Raw genomic sequence first — 17,582 nt, forward strand, 5'->3', positions numbered from 1 at the left:
ATGTGCATATTTTGTGAGGCGGTCTACCACAACAAAGATGCTATCTTTCCCCTATACCTTAGGTAGGTCTGTGATGAAGTCCATCAAAATACTCTCCCACTTCCACTCAGGAATGGGCAAAGGCTGAAGTAACCTAGCTAGATGTGTATGCTTTAACTTATTCTATTGGCAAGTCACGCACTCTTTCACATGCTTCAACATATCATCCTTAAGGCCTTTCCATGAAAGCCTCTCTCTAATCTATCTATAAGTTTTGAAGTAGCCCTGACGGCCTGCTAGGGGTGTATCATGACAAGATTGTAGTATTTTCTCCTTCAATTTTGATTCTGATACCAAGTAGATCCTATCCTTGTAGTAAATCACATCATCAAATATCCTGTACCTATCATCCCAAATCAATCCATCCATCAACTCACAAGAAAATGTATTCTTGGAGTACTCCACCAGTAAGATGGATTTCCAATCTATTGAAATCTTTGAGAGTGAGCAAGCTGAAGGCCTCCTAGAGAGGGAATTTTCAACAATGTTCTTCTTCCCCTTAACATACTCTATGTCGAAATCATATGCCTATATCCTGCTAACCCACTTCTACTATCTCTCGTTCAAGTCCTTCTGCTCTAAGAATTATCTGAGATTGTTATGATCTATCCTCACCACAAATTTCCCGCCAACTAGATATTGTCTAAACTTCACCAAGGCATGCATAATGGCAAGCATCTCCTTATCATAGATGGAGTATAGTCTCTTAGCTCCCCTCAACTTATGGCTCTTAAAGGTGATAGGGTGTCGATTTTGCATCAATACTGCACTAATACCTTCCCCTGAAGCATCACACTCTAGAATGAAAGGCTGTGTGAAATTAGGAAGTGCCAACACTGGACAACTGCTCATCACCTCCTTGACCTTATTAAAAGCTCACTGCACCTCTACTATCCAACTAAATGCACCCTTCTTGGTCAAATCTGTCAAAGGTGCCCCCAATTGTGAGAACCCCTTAACAAAATGCCTATAGTAATTGCATAGTCCGAAGAAGCCCCATAGCTCTGTAAGTGACTGTGGTGTGGGCCAATCTAGAATAGCCTGTATTTTCTCTTGGTGTACTTGGACACCCTCTGTACTGATCATGTGTCCCAAATAAATAATCTCTCTAAGGTTAGACTCACATTTTGAACCCTTAGCATACAAGGACTACTCCTCCATGATGGTAAGGATCTCATCAAGCTGCTGTAAGTGTTCTTCCTAAGTTTTACTGTATATGAGCAAATCATCAAAGAATACCAAGAGGAACTTATGCAATTGTTTGTTGAAGATATGATTCATACAAGACTGGAATGTGCCAGGTGCGTTAGTTAATCCAAATGGCATCACCAAGAACTCATAGTACCCATAGTGGCATTGGAAAGTAGTCTTGTGCACATCTTGTTCCCTCACTCTAATCTGATGGTAGCTCGATCAAAGATCAATCTTTGAAAAATATACTGCCCCATGTAACTCATCCAATAACTCATCGATTCTGGGTATTGGGTACATGTTCTTGATTATTTTCTTATTGAGGGCTCAATAATCTATACACATTCTCATGGTCCCATCTTTCTTCTTCACCAGGACCACTGAAGAAGTGAAAGGGTTGGAGCTAGGACGAATGTGTCCCATATCAATAAATTCCTTGATTGCTTTCTCGATCTCATCCTTAAATTTCTTAGGATGGCGATAAGGGGTAGTAATCACTAGCTTGGCCCCTTCTTCCAACTCAATAGTATGCTTGAAGCCTCTATCTGGTGGCCTCCCTGGGGGTATCTCACCAAAAACCTTGTCATGTTTACCCAATAGCTCCTTGATGTCATGTGGACTGGTTGTCCTGAATCTGTAGATTCTTTAGGAGTGATCACACACTCTGCTACCCAAACTATGTCATCATGCCTAAAAATACTCTCCATACATCTAGCTGAAACAATCTTAGGTGCTTTAGATGCCATACCTCTAAGCACCACTCTATGCCCATCAGCATCTCTGAACTTGAGTTCCATGGTTTGGAAGTTCTATGAGTACTTCCCTAATGACTGCAACCATTGGACCTCAAGTATGGCATGGATATCACCCAAGTCAACCACATAGAAATCATCTGTAACTGTGTGGTTGCCCATCATAATAGACAACTGTGGAATCCATTGAGTACAAGCTATCTAACGCCCATCAGCCACCATCACACTGAATCCCTCAATATCCTCTAGAGGAATTTGTTTCTTGTTTACCAATGATGCTTCAATGAAGTTATGAGTAGCTCCACTGTCAATCAATACTACTATCTAATGACCTTGTAGGACCCCATGAAATTTGAAAGAGTTGAACTTAGGAGCACTAGAGATAGAAGAAATGATTTCATCATGATTTTCCCCATTTGAACCATTATTGTCTTCCCTTTGAGGTTCCTCTTGCTCAGAACTGTTCCTCTTGCTCAGAACTGCTCTCATCATCTGATATCACCTATATTAAGTGAGCCTTGCCTTTCCCTAGGAAACGGTGTCCACTAGACCATTTCTCCTTGCAATGATAGCAAATCCCCTTAAGCCGACACTCTTGTCTATAGGCTTCATCAAAGTTCTCCTTATTAATATTTTTCTAGAATGGCTTCTTCTCCTTATCCTTATGGGGTGTGAAAGGCTTGCTAGGAGCCCTAATGCTAGATGTAGAATATTCCATGTCTCTAGTCGTCATGATAGCATCCTAGAGAGAATCTAGTTTGAATGCCTTAACCCAACCATGAAGAGGCTCTGTCAATCCCTTAATGAAGAGCATAACCAACTGTTGTTTTGAAATATCTGTCACCATAACTACCAACCGTTGGAACTCTATGATGTAAGCATCCAGTAAATTAGTTTTCCTAAGTAGTGCTAACTCCCTAAAGTGGAGTTCAGGATCCTTACGATCAAACTTGTCAATGAGCTTCTGGGTGAATTCCAAATATGAAGTAAACTGGCATGCCCCAAGTTGACAAGTCCATGGTACCACCATTCATGTGCTTCAACTTCCAAATAGAGTGTGGCCTACTGGATAGCCTCTGTTTCCAACATAGGATTGAGCTGCAAATATGTGTTGAGCTTCTGAACCCAAGCTCTAGCTATACCTTCGTTACTTCCATCAAATGATGGTAAGGTTATTTTTCCCACCTTACGCTGCAAGTCTTGATTTTGCACTCCCCGTTGATTGTTTCTTGGTCTATTTCTCAATTTAAGACCAAAAAAGTCTACTAGTGACATGGTAGCCTTGAAATCATCACCTAGAGAGTTGTACTCCCTACCATATCCCTCGTCTCTTATTTGCTGGTTGTGATTTGCAACACCCTATTCTCTCAAAAATGTAGGCATAAGAGGCCTAGGAGTAGCTCTACTTGTTGTTCTAGCACTGCTTTGAGCTATGTCATTATTTTCTTGACCCCCATTGTTTCCATTTTTCCCATTAGTCCTGTTATGGTTTCTATCATTTCCATTGTTTCTGTTATCTACCAACAGTCCAAGGATAAGTGACAATTCTTCTCTACCTCTTGCCATTTCATCTCTCAACTCCTGTTGCCCTCTTGCAAGAGCATTAAGCATTTGTTGGGTACTGCTTTCTTCCATGAGTTCTAAAGGACTTAAGCCCTTTCTTGCCCTGTTATAGAATTTATCCAAAGGATTTATGAATGGAACATTTGGAACCTCTTCACTCATAATTCGTACAGGATGGCAGGAACTTTAACTCTGATACCACTGTAAAGTGCCTTGATAATTTTTGAAGTTTTTTCCCTATTTTTTTGCCTTAGGAATTTTGTCAAACACTTCCCTTGCAGCCTCGATTTGCTGATGTTTGTTGTTTTGCCATGATTTTTGAATGTCAATGATATTGATGAATACAAATGATTGCAAAATAACTAATTGGAAATCAAAGTGATATGCAACTTCTTTTTATTATTTTCCAAATGCAAGTACATGAAATTCTAATGTAAAATGTACACCTACAACTAAGAGATATTTTCACAAACACTTGGCATGCATGCTATGAATGACTATGCAATGAGACATTTTTACAAACATTTGGCATGCAAACTGAATAGTTGAATTAAGTTTATTTCCCTTCAATACTTCAATGTTTACAATGACTGAATACTTTCGTAACAAAAAGACATATATTACTTGTCAAATGTATCCATCTACGATTGCCTAATGTAAATACCAAAAGAACCTGGAATAAGTAGCTAAGATAACATGCTTTTTGGCTTTACTTTTTTCGGATTTTCTTTTTCAGACTACTTTTTCGGACTGCTTTCTCAGCTCTGCTTTTTCACTTTTCTTTTTCGAACTATTTTTTCAGATCTTCTTTTTCAGATCCGTTGCGAAAATTGAAACCTTTCTCCTTGCCAACTGATGTCAAAAATTAGATGCACGGGCTGAACAAAAATCACTGAATATTATCTCCCAATTAATCACAAATGAATTGGCTGAATACCAATTCCTCCACTCCCAACTAGGGTTCATATCTCATAGTTGAAATTGGCACCTTAGAGTCTTCAAACCCTTAGGCAAGTATGCTAGCACTAAGGCTCTCGGCACAATAGATGAATATGCAACTCAAGATGTGTAAAATGACCCCCCAAAGGCTCCTTATAAAGATTTCACAAGCAACTCCAAGAAGCTTCTAGAGGAATCCAACACTTTATTCTTTTAAGTGACTTTTGGATATTTTATTATGTTAGTCACTTTAATATTAAATCAATTAAATATAAGGTTACTTTTTAATATTTCATTGTTTAGTAACCTTATAAGTAATTAATTTAATATATCTTTTCCCCCTTATTTCTTCCTTTTTAGCCTCCACGAAAAATAAAGGCTAAAATAGAATAAGTAGCTAGTGCCTGTCAAAAAGGGGACATTATAGTAAACTCCATAATAGACTATTGCAAAAACCAAGATGAAAGTATCCATGAAATTTGTTTAGCTGATTTTGTCTCAAAGTATAACATAAGAGGAGATAGAAAAAAGCCAAAGCAAAAACCAAGCATCATACGATTCATTAATTGCAATAGACAGTGATTTGGAAAACTACTGCAGAGAGAAACTACTTGTTTTTGTAGCATTTGCAAAGGATGAATCTAATCTCAGACGAAATTTTAAAACTTGGGAATCTGCATGTAGTTTTCATGAAGATATGATAAGAAGAAACATATCTAAATTCTTCTACAAAATTTTTTTTGCATGGAGCAACATTGATAAAGAAGTCAATGAAATCAACAATTGAATATTACAAGATACTTTTAACAATGAAACAAAACAAATATTTATGACAACAAATACATATGACATACACAATGATATTGAAGGAAGGATAATAAATAAAATGACAACCACATCAAATGCAAGATTTGAAATAGGAAAGTACCCAAAACTACTTGATAATTTTGAATACTTTAAAATTAGAAAAATGTTAAATAAGGAGCAACAAACAATTGTGAAAGACATAGTCACCAAAAAAATTAAAAATAACACCAATCCAATTCACCTATTCCTTGTAACTGGTGATGCAGGCACTAGCGAGACCTTTATTACAAAGATCATCTATCAAACACTTTTTTGTATATAACAACACTATAAAGAACAATCCTGACAAACCAAAAGGATTAGTTGTAGCATATATAGGAAAAACAACATACAATATTGGAGGTGTGACAATACATTCTACATTACATATCTCTTTCAATAAATATGAATTTCTACTACTAAACAACAACACACTTGATAAATTGTCAAAACATTATGCACAACGTAGAGTTATACTGATTGATGAGATCTATTTAGTAGGTTCAACTTTTTTCCACTACATAGACAAAAGACTGCAAGAAATTATGCGTACACCAACATCTTTTGGCAATTTAGACACGATCTTTTGTGATGACCTATACCAAGCTCAACCAATTCTAGAATCTAATGTGTTTGAGAATAGGGCTACATACAAAGATCTGTAACCTTACAACTTTTGGAAAGATAACGTTAAATTTAATATTTTACATATGAAAATGCATCAAAAAGATAAAAAATTTATTCAAATTTTAAATAGAGTTCATAAGGAAAATCAAACAATAAATGACATAAATTATCTCAACCATGAATATTTGTGACCAATACCAAATAACCCAACACTCCCTTTCCTTTTTTATAGGAAAAGTGATGTACATGCTCACAACATGAAAATGCTAACACTCATGTCTAGAGAAATTATTGTTCTAAAGGCAATAGATGAATATGAAGACAACATAGATGGCATAGGACTTTACCACCATACAACTCTTCCAGCTAAAATACAAATAGAACAAAACATGCCTGTAGAGTTGTACTCAGGAAACTACAATACTATAGATGGATTAGTGAATGGTTCTGATGGTGTATTTAAAGATTATACAAATCATGACAATTTCAACATAGTCTGGATCAAATTTAATGATGCAACTGTTGGTCATCAACAAAAAGTAAAATATGTGCAAGACTACAAATGATGGATTGATAAAGGTTGGATCCCCATTGTACAAATTGCTAGACCAATCCAAAAAGTATCAACCACCAAAAAAATTACTATTAGAAAATGATTTCCAATACAACTAGCATGTGCATGCACAATTCACAGATCACAAGGATTGACAATGGAAGCACTAGCTTTTGATCCAACATCCATAAGACAACATGGAATAGCATATACAACATTATTGCATACAAAATCAATTGAAATTTTATTTCTAGTTAAGCCTCTTACTCTGAATAATTTCTGAGTAAAACAAAAAATAAATATTGAGATGAAATCTTTACAAACAAATTCATGTTGGACACTTGACAATGAACCCACATGAAAAAATAGTATAGGACATTTAGTACTTTGCACATTAAATACATGTAGTGTAAATGCTCATGAAAATGATCTACTAAATGACATTGACATTATGTCATCAGACACATTGTGTCTTCAAAAAATTCATATGAAATCATTCACCACAAACATCCTCTATGAAGACTTTACAACTCACTTCATCCATGGAATACATGGGATATTGACACTGATAAGAAACACCATCAATGTAATCACAACAACATATCACACCTTTGAAAATGTTGAAGGAATGACTTGACAATAGCCAAATTAAATAATATATTCAACATTTGCAATATCTATGCAAGGCCAACATCTCCCTTCATAGAAATTGAAATTTCCTTAAATATTCTAACAAGCAAAATGGAGCCAATTGCACTCTTCTATATTACAGGAGATTTTAACATAGACATGTTATCAACAAGAAAAAATAAATAAAAAATTAACAAATTATATACAACATCGTCAATTCAAATTCCTACTTAACGATACACATAGCATGAATAAGCCACTCATTAATCACATTTGGTGAGATGCTACATCAAATGTATGCTTCATTTATAAACTAGAAGGATATTGGTCAGAACATCTCTCTACATTCCTCTAAATACCCCAAAACCAACTACTCTCTTTAATATAATGCCAATAGCTTTGCAAAATCATACAACATGTAGTATAACTACTCTACATTTTGTGATGCTAAAAACCATTGTATTTGAACAAACAAAATATGTAATATTACCATTTTCAACTTTTAAAAAAACCACTGATTATTCCATAAAACTTCTTTAGTGAAAAAAATCCCTATTCTACTACTTCAACATTAAACATTAGTATTTGATAAAACATCTCTACAAAGCTAAAAATATTTTTCATACTTATAATAGTTACAAAACAATACACAAATATGTCCTAAATACAATTTACTCACAAGAATTAATGGATGCAAGCAAAAGAACAAAAAAAGCTATACAAATAAGGTAAGAGTAATCAACAAAAAGGTAACCCCAATTTGCTTTTATAAATTATTTAATCTTCCTCATTATTTTTTAAAAGTGTAGTAACAAAGAATGCACTACAGGACAAAAGTTAAAAGTGGTGGTTGCATTTCCATATAAAATTTGAATGCAAGAAAGACTGGTAACACATTTGAAAAAGATGTTTTAGTTGTGTATAAAACAAAACTTGACAAGATCAACAAAACACATGAAGTGCTACAGGTAGATTTGACTAATCATAAAGTAGAGATGACAATAATAGTGACTGTGAATGGAGACTTGGTGCATCAATACAAAGATAAAATTGTCACAGGCAAGGGAGTTTCTATAAAAGGTTTTGACATTGCACCAAAATCATATTATAATATAGACGACTCTGATTGTATTCTTCAGCTAAAGGAGACTAGTACAGTCGAGACAATCAATCGCATATGCAATGAGTATAGTTTCATTCCAAACACTACAATAAAGGACCTCCTTAATAGCACAAACAACTATACTATTGGAACAATAAGGGGCATTGGTGGTTGCAACACAAAAACAAGGCAATGTCAACATTCTACAAATTAAGGATGGTCATTCTGAGGAAGACAAAGTATAGTAAAATAAAGTTGCATCATTCATTTCTTTTTGACATATTGCAATTACAAACTCTTACATTTATACAGTTTCCACAAAATATTCACAACTTTGTATCTATGTTTTTTGGCAGCTAGAAATCCATCCTAGTTTTCTTCACCATTACATTTCTACAAAAGAACAACTTGTCGGAAATGAAACACCTGCATTGCTTTTTAGGAATATTGTCACAAAAAATATCAATGAACAAACACTTCATACAGGCTTGTCCTGTCGACATTCATCTACAAGCTAAACAACATAATTACATTGCAAGTGTTAAATGAAATAATGCAAAAAATAGTAGAGGTAATATACAACCATCTTTAAAATGGAAACAACTATCAATCTCAAATATAGCCGACACTTACAACACACACTGTGCAATAGGTATAAGGAATATTGAAGATTACAAATCCATTTTCCAGTCCATATACTGCCTTTTGCCCACACTGCAAATTTTTTTTGAAGGATATGGAGTCCTCAATGAAGAAACTACTCATTGCATCAGATGCAACTAGGATGCCATATATATGCATAAGTTACATCTGAAGACATTGCTATGGATGGAAACTGAATACTCGTTTCTATAATTGCACTTCCTAGTTGTTTCTCATTTGATTTTGATTCCTTCAAACAATTTGTATAGTTGTTTATGGTTTTGAATATCAAATTTTCTTGATTGGTATGAATGGATTTGTGTTTTATCTCATAGCACAAACAATGCTATGTGCTATTGTATGTAATGTGTAATGATGATCCAAATTTTCATAAAAATAAGCCTTCTACTTTCTCTAATTCATGTTTTCTCATTTTTCGGAGCCATTGTATCACTCCCTATGGAGTTTGACAATCATAGACATAAATAGTAACAACTAAAAGTGTCTAGCCACATGCATATTCATGTTTCAATTTATAATTTATAAGGCAAGTTGATGTAGGTGCACCTTTGATTTTGAGTTAGAGCTTAATGGGCATAAAAATGTGTGTCCTTGTTTGAAATTTTGGCTTCCTTTGTGTTCAGAAGCCAAACGGGTAGAAGTATGTAAGGTGCAAGTGCCTAAGAAATTGTTTAAAATGCAACTTTCCTTAATTTCAATGGGACAAAACGGGAAAAAACTACGTTCTATTATATTCACAAAAAGTAATGTAGGCTGAAAATATTTCACATGTGCTCGTCCTTATTCTTATTATAGTTTTTCTATCACCCCACAGAATAGATAATGACATCCATGTGCTAATAGAGTTGAATAGAAGTCTCTAGGATGTGGCTATCCTCCCTACAAACTGTACAACTGACCTATTTTCATAAAAATGAAAACATCATGAATTTTACAAAAACCTTCAATCATCCAGACCAAAGGAGTTTGCATAGATTTGTACTTGTTTTGATCTTTCACCACCAAATGGGTTCCATTTGCTTTGGGTGACTCTGCTACCTGTCAAATAGATTCTTAAAACAATGAGAAACACAAGCTCTCTAATATACAAACCAAATAAATAACATTAACAGATAAGCAAATTAATGATAAACATATTTCAACACAATTTTGAGGCCTTCTAGTCATACATCTATTTAACTTGGGCTAATTATCAGAAGTTAGAGTATTTCATAGCATTAAAAATAACTTAATTTAAAAAAATTAGTCTATGAGCCTTTCAAATACTACATTTCATAAATGTAGCTATTGATAATGTAGCAACAAAAAGAAAATGGGTACATATAATCTTAGAAAAAGAAGTCTCAAGAATAATTTAAATAACTTCATAAGCATAAATAGATTCAATGTATAGAAGAAATTTAGGGTGTACTCCAATTAACAACTGATAAAGCAGAAATAACAATAAACAACATGAGAGGGTATTAGACATTACAAAAACCATAAATGCAAACCTCTATGGAAAGAGGTGAAATCAATTGTGACTTTAACCATCTGCATCTTAGATATCTGTAAAAGATATAATATTGAATTTTCCATTGATCTTTAATTTAACTTTTAGGTTTCCAACATTATCGTAATTTCAAATTCTCTTCATTAAAAAGTCATCTCTCTAGTACAAAAACTCTAATTACATTTTGATTTTATTTTACCATGTAACTTAATGTGGATTATAATTGTTCTCTCCATTAGTAAGCACAACTCATTATCTATTTATCATTCCTAATGCCTTCTAGATCATATTGCTCCAATCTTCCTTACTGGTCTCCTCAATTTTGCTACTTAATATCTATTTAGACATGTCATCCTGTAAGTTCACACAGTGCACAATCATTGTTCAATTTTTAAAAAAAGTTTTAATTCCTCAAAAAATGAAATATTTATTCTCAACTTTTTATGTCTACGTAGTAATGCTTCATAGTATTAATGTGATCTCTAAAACATCAGAAGAGCTCTATTAATATGTAGTTGAAATGTATATATATGGTGAAAATTTATTGCTTCATAAAAATTCCATTGTTTGCTACTATAACAAATAATATATGTCTTTTATAAGTTTAAGTGGATAGCTTTGTACCAAAAAATAAAACAGCAAGATGTTCTACCTCAAACTCAAATTAATTGATCTAACAAAATAGTTCTTTTGCTTCAAAAATTTGCCAAAGAATTAGAAAACTTGATGCTTTGCGTCCTTGTTAGTCCCTGCCTATCTATAGGCAAGGAACTAATGTTTTCACTAGCAGTCACAATTAATTTTTCCAATCAAATTTGGTCAGTTTCTAAACTTTAAAAAACTATATGTTTTTTAATTTAGTTTTGAACAACAATTTCCAATTTTTGATTGGTCAATTTCAATTTTGTTAGGGGTAAAATTTATTTTGAAACACAAAAATTAGAAAAAAAATTCAAACTCTAGAATGTTAACATTATTGAAGTGCATTTATTATATTGTCATTTCTCATGTACTGACTCACTTAGCAGGTGTAAAAGAAAGTTATGGTGACTAGCAAATTCTATCCAGAATGTTCCTTTTAATAAATCTGATATTTATTTCTGTGCACAATCAACTTGTAGGAATGGCCGACGACATTCTAATTTTTTTATTTATTTTAAAGTTCAATTTATAAATTAATGTTCATTAGTTTGAAGTAGCATGTGCATAGAATGTTTCCTTCATTTCACCCACATGATGTTTTTTAAATAAAAAAAAAAATGTTTAAAGTTTAAATTTTATAAAAAAATTATTTGTTAGAGCAATCATATTTCATAAAGGAAAAACTTATTATGTTTTTTTAATTTTTTGTTATATATATATATATATATATATATATATATATATATATATATATATATATATATATATATATATAAGCCTATCAAGCATAAATAATAGAAAATTAATCTTTTAATTTTTTCTTTAATTAAAAAAATTTCGACTTAAAATATTTAACAATAATATTCTTAATATTTTATATATAATATATAATTCATAAACATATATACAAATTCTCATTTTTACAATATTACAATAGCTAATTTTAATCTTCTATTTCTTACAAAGGCAGGGACTCTAGCTAGGTTCGAATCTTCTTAATATAATATATACGCCGTTTAATATTTCTGTGATTGTGATATTGAAGGTTTATACGAGGGACGGACCGATTCCATCGTCCCAGACATTGTTTTTTTTCCGTTCCAGACATCCTAATTGAGGAATATCCTCGCCTGCTTTGTACTGAGGATTACGCCAAGCATGCATTGACATTGTACAGGAATTCATAAGTTCAGGATTTTTAAAATAAAATGAAACAGAATATATTCTATAAAAGGCGATTCTTGGTTCCCATTAACGCAAAGGAGCCCTTGAGTAGCAGGAAAACAGAGATTCTGCAGTGCAGAGATGGATCTGAATCTTTCCTGGTGGCGGGTTTTAAGCTTTGTGGGTTTCTTATTGACGGCTGCATTGGTGAATATTGTGGTGAAAATATGGTGGGTGCCTCTTCGCACACAGATGTTCTTTCGAAATCAGGGCATTTATGGACCGCCCTATAAGCTGTTTTACGGAAGCACAAAAGAAATACTCGAAATCCAGAAGGGCGCCAAATCGACTCCTTCCAAGATCACGCCTCACGATATTGTACATGTTGTGGTTCCGCATTTTGATGTTTGGGCAAAACAATATGGTAAAGATCCTAGCAACAGCTTCTCTTAAGTTTTTTTTTTAAATTTGTTTTTCAAAATTTGGTCAAGAATTGATTTGAATTTGAAGAACCAATTGGGTTGTGTATATTTTGAATTGTAAAATTTTGTGGCCGTTGTTTTGAAATTTGCCTGTTTGATTTTTTTCCCATTAATATCTCAGATCACTCCTTTGATCTCTTATGTGATTAGGCAGGATATTTGTGAATTCTAAAACGAGTGATAGGTTTATGAAATGTGAAAGTCTCGTAACAGTTTTCAGATGTGATTAAGCACGGTATCTGTGAATTCAAAAGCAAGAGTGACAACTTATGAATTGCACGAAAGTCTGATAACAGAAACGAAAACTTGTTCCGCGATGTGATTAGACGGGAATTATGTGAATGAAACAACAAGAGTGACACGTTTTATGTATTGTAAAATCTGATTAGTGAATTCAAAAGCAAGAGTGGTAGCTTTGTGAATTGTGAAAATCTGATAGCAAGATTTCCTTGATGTGATTAGGCAAGGTAATTGTGATTTAAAAAACAAGAGTGAGAGTTCAATGAATTGTAAAATCTGGTAACAATAATTAAATCTCGTCCCCTGATGTAGTTAGGCAGGCTATTTGTGAATTCAAACACAGAGCGACAGCTTTATAAATTGTGAAAATCTAATGAAGTAATAAAATCTTGTCCTCTGGTGTGATTAGGTAGGATATTTGTGAGTTGAAAAACAGAGTGACAGATTATGAATTGTGGAAATCTGATAAAAATAATATAATCTTGTTCTTCTGATGCGATTAGTATATTTGTGAATTAAAAACAAGAGTTACAGCTTTGTGCATTGTGAATATCACAACGGTAAATAAAATCTTGCTCCCTGATGTGATTAGGTAGGATATTTGTGTATTGGTTGGGCACTGCAGCAAGGCTTGTGGTTCATGACCCAGAGATTACGAAGCAGATTCTGTCCAACAAGTCTGGGCATTACGAGAAGCCCGAGTTCACAATTCAATTGAAACGCTTGACTGGAACTTATAGCCTTGCACTATCCGAAGGAGAGAAATGGGCTCGTCAAAGGAGGCTTCTCAATCCGGCCTTTCATTCAGAAAGTTTGAAGGTAAGTGTATAGTCACCCTTTTCTTAATTGGGTCTCCTTGTCTCTGTAGGTAAAAGCTATATAACTCAGGAACACTAATCATCTTAGGATGAATCAAACCAGGAACTTTTTTCATCTCTTCTCATAGATATAGTTTATGGAATTCAAAGCATATGCAGTGAGCTTATTGGGTGATTTCTGTCAGTCAATGGTTCCAGTGATGGCAGCTAGCACTACCATAATGTTGGAGAAATGGGAAAATGCAATCGCTGAGGGTGTGAAAGAAATTGAGGTCTCAGAAGAATTCCGATGCCTAACTTCAGATTTAATAGCCCGGACAGCATTTGGGTCTAGTTTTGAGGAAGGAAAACACATATTTAACATGCTAGCTGAACTAACCATTCTGGCTGGTAAAAGTTATGAAAAAATAAATTTTCTAGGTTCCAGGTAGTGCCGTACCTCCTTCCTTCTTATACTGGTACCTTTTTGTAAAGAAACATTATTGGGTATTTGGCTGAATGAATAATTGATCTTAGATATTTCCATTGAACATCATTAAGGTGGACATTGAATCAATACTTTCATATTTCAGATATAAAATATGTCTCTTACTATTGTTTTTTCAATTTTTGGAAGGTTCCTGCCTACTCAAGGTAATTTAAGGTCTCGAAAGTTAGAGATGGATATTGAAAAATCATTGACGGAGATGATCTTTGATCGCAAAAAGAATGTTGAGACGAGGAAACATGATAGCTACGGCACTGATCTTTTGGGTCTAATGATGAATGCTTATAAGAACGAATTGAAGGACAGAGATAATTTTCTGGGTTTATCTCTTCAAAACATGGTTGATGAGTGCAAGACTTTCTTTACTGCAGGGAGTGAGACTACTGCTACTTTACTCACATGGACACTCGTTGTACTTGGAATGCACACAGATTGGCAAGATCAAGCAAGGGAGGAAGTGCTTCAGATCTTCAACAAAGAAACTCCAAAATTTGATGCCTTCTCTAGCCTAAAATTTGTAAGAATAAATAGAGTTCAAATTTCTGCATTCTATATCATTACTGTTTTGTTTCTGGATTATATTGTATAAAATCTTGTTTGCAATAACATTTTTGATCTACTCTATCATTCATCATCAAAACAATTTAGTGTACAATAACTGCTTTCACAAGTCCAATCTTTGCCAAGGAGTATAACCCATGACTCATTTTCAGGTGAACATGATTTTGTATGAGGTGTTGAGGCTTTACCCTCCAGCAACGGTTATAACAAGAAAGGCATGCAAAAAGATGCAGCTAGGGAACTTGACTGTCCCAACAGGCACAGAGGTTATGCTACAAACTATCCTGGTGCACCATGATGAAGAGTTGTGGGGGAAAGATGCCAACGAATTCAATCCCCTGAGATTTAGTGAAGGGATTTCAAAGGCCTCTACCCATCCTGCTGCATTTACAAGTTTTGGGCTGGGACAAGAATCTGTATAGGCCAAAATTTTGCATTGATTGAAGCCAAGGTGATATTGATAATGATCTTGCAGCGTTTCTCATTTTCTCTCTCCCCCACATATATTCATGCCCCTATATTGGTTTTCATGCTTCGACCGCTACATGGAGCTCAAATCATGTTCCAAAAGTTACATTAATGTCAGACCATTACAAATTTACAATGTTTTTCTTGTATTGAATCTCAGCATTCGATAAATTGGTACAAGTGACCAGAAAAAAAAAAGGAGTTCTGCTTTCCCAATCGTTGTCTTCCAATCTGGAATCCGATTCTACTGGAATTGATTCAGGAATATTTGAAACCGGAGAATTGGATCTCATTACAATCCGGTCATTTTTAAGAAGTAGGAATGTCAAGGGCCAAAATTTGAAGAGTCTAAGAAAGGCTAGAGAACAGAATCCCATATGCTTCTTTGAATTGTTAGAGCGTGCATTACAAGTATGAAATAAAGAAGTTGGTCTTCGAGCCAAAGAAAAAGAAAATAAGTTTATTTAGCATGAACAGTGGCATTCTGTTTACTATATTTAGTGAAATATTGATTTTAGGTACAAAATGAGTCAGCAAAATGTGCAAAGATCATGGGTACTGGATTCAAAACACCAGCCTACCACAAAGATAACCCTTAAAATTGATCATGATAAGTTCTCCATAAAAGGAACACCGAATAGGCAGGAAGATAAAATTAAAAAATAATATAGCAGCAAATCAAGATTGTACAAGGAACAAAAGATGCAGAAAATGTACAGAGTAAGGCTAGTTTAGATGCCCTGGGGATTAAAATTTAAAACCACATAAAAAAAGAAAAGTAATAACATTTGGATATCAAAAGAGATCAACATTAGATTAATCAATAAGACTTATATCTTAGAAGGTAGCAATGCCATACTCAATTGTCTAGCCAACACATGTGATATCTCAATGCAATTTAACCTTTCATGTTTATTGCTTTTGTTGGTTGAATTCGTGGGATAAAAACCCTAATTCATCATTGAATTTCTCTGGACACTTCATCAAACATTTGAAAAACATGATTTTTATCATCAACGTTTCGGATCACACTATGTGATCCATCATTAGAATGTTCATGCAAATGAAGAAAAGAGAAAAAATCCAAAGGTTGATAAAATATGACTATCAGTGAAAGCGAGGCGGTGACAGGAGGATGAAAATAAAAATAAAGTATGTGTGAATCACAAAAGATGATGAAAATAACAATAAAGTATGTGTGAATCACACAAGATAAAATAGTAGAACAAGATAAACTAGTGACCTTTCTGACTCACTTTTGTGACACTTGTTTGCTTACTTTGAAAGGTACCTATTGAAGGGTAGATGGATAGGCCTGAATTATAAGAGAGGATATGACCAATTCACCACTGCATTGTTGTAGGGTGTCACCATACTGCACTGTCCACATCAAAAGCTTTGCTACTAATGCATAGATGACAAAGAGTTTTTCAATCATCGACAATCTGTTGGACGAATATTTTGTGCAAGATTTTATTAATTATGAAAGGCAAGGACCCACCTGACTGATCCATATTCATTGTTGTCAAAGGGAAAGGGAAATATAATAAGACACTGGCTACAATTGGGAATTATACACTAGCACTTGCACCTTTGAAGGGTGCAAGGGTTATGCTGATAGTTTTATACATTGATAAATAGGAGATAATTTCCATAGCAAGTCAAGTTGTGATATTGCTATCAAGATTTAATTGTGTGATATTGAGTCAAACTCATTGACCCATGTTTCATGAGTAGTGATTCAACATGAATCCATCTCTCATGAGAATAAATGGAACAGTTAGCACTCATTGGATCTAGGTGATGCTCACATGGGTGAAATCAAATGGTTCTATTGTGTTGTTGATGTTGAAAGTTTGGTCCCTATCTGTCAATTTTTAGTAATGATTTAAAGAACATAGGAATTAGGGTTCCATATTACAAAAAAATGTTGAAAAAAAATAGTAGGGTCAATTTTATTATTTTGGTGAGGAAATTTGACTTAAACACTCTCTCCTAACATTATTCTCTCTCTAACTATCTATACAACCCCTTCTACCACTATTTTTCTCACATTTCCAAGTTTTCTTATTGGAGATGATCACGACAAGGATTTTGTATCAATTTGTAGGCCTAGTCACCAATCTCTATTGTTATATCAGTCAACAACCTTATGTTTATTTGATATAAAGTAAAAATTCATTCTTTTTATCTCTTACTTTTATTAATTTTACTTTCTTCACCACAACCACAATTTTCATCCTAAAGAACACTTTGTGCCAAATTAGGCCAAGGTATTTAAAGAACACTTTCGTAAAGAACAAAAATCAATCCTAATACAACA

At 33.9% G+C, this 17,582-nt stretch overlaps 1 pseudogene across 1 annotated transcript; it reads left to right on the top strand.

Annotated features, from left to right (window-relative positions):
• The first annotated feature begins 12,344 nt into the window (after nucleotides 1-12,344).
• On the top strand, nucleotides 12,345-15,399 carry LOC149537743 (cytochrome P450 734A1-like; annotated as a pseudogene). The gene is made up of 5 exons (XR_016356426.1): nucleotides 12,345-12,627; nucleotides 13,518-13,744; nucleotides 13,929-14,170; nucleotides 14,360-14,747; nucleotides 14,944-15,399. The product of XR_016356426.1 is annotated as a cytochrome P450 734A1-like (transcript).
• Nucleotides 15,400-17,582: the final 2,183 nt, after the last annotated feature.

This window comes from Cupressus sempervirens, chromosome 9 (assembly GCF_028749045.1).
Source record: "Cupressus sempervirens isolate cs-2001-9-10 chromosome 9, ASM2874904v1, whole genome shotgun sequence".
NCBI classification, from domain to species: Eukaryota; Viridiplantae; Streptophyta; class Pinopsida; order Cupressales; family Cupressaceae; genus Cupressus; species Cupressus sempervirens.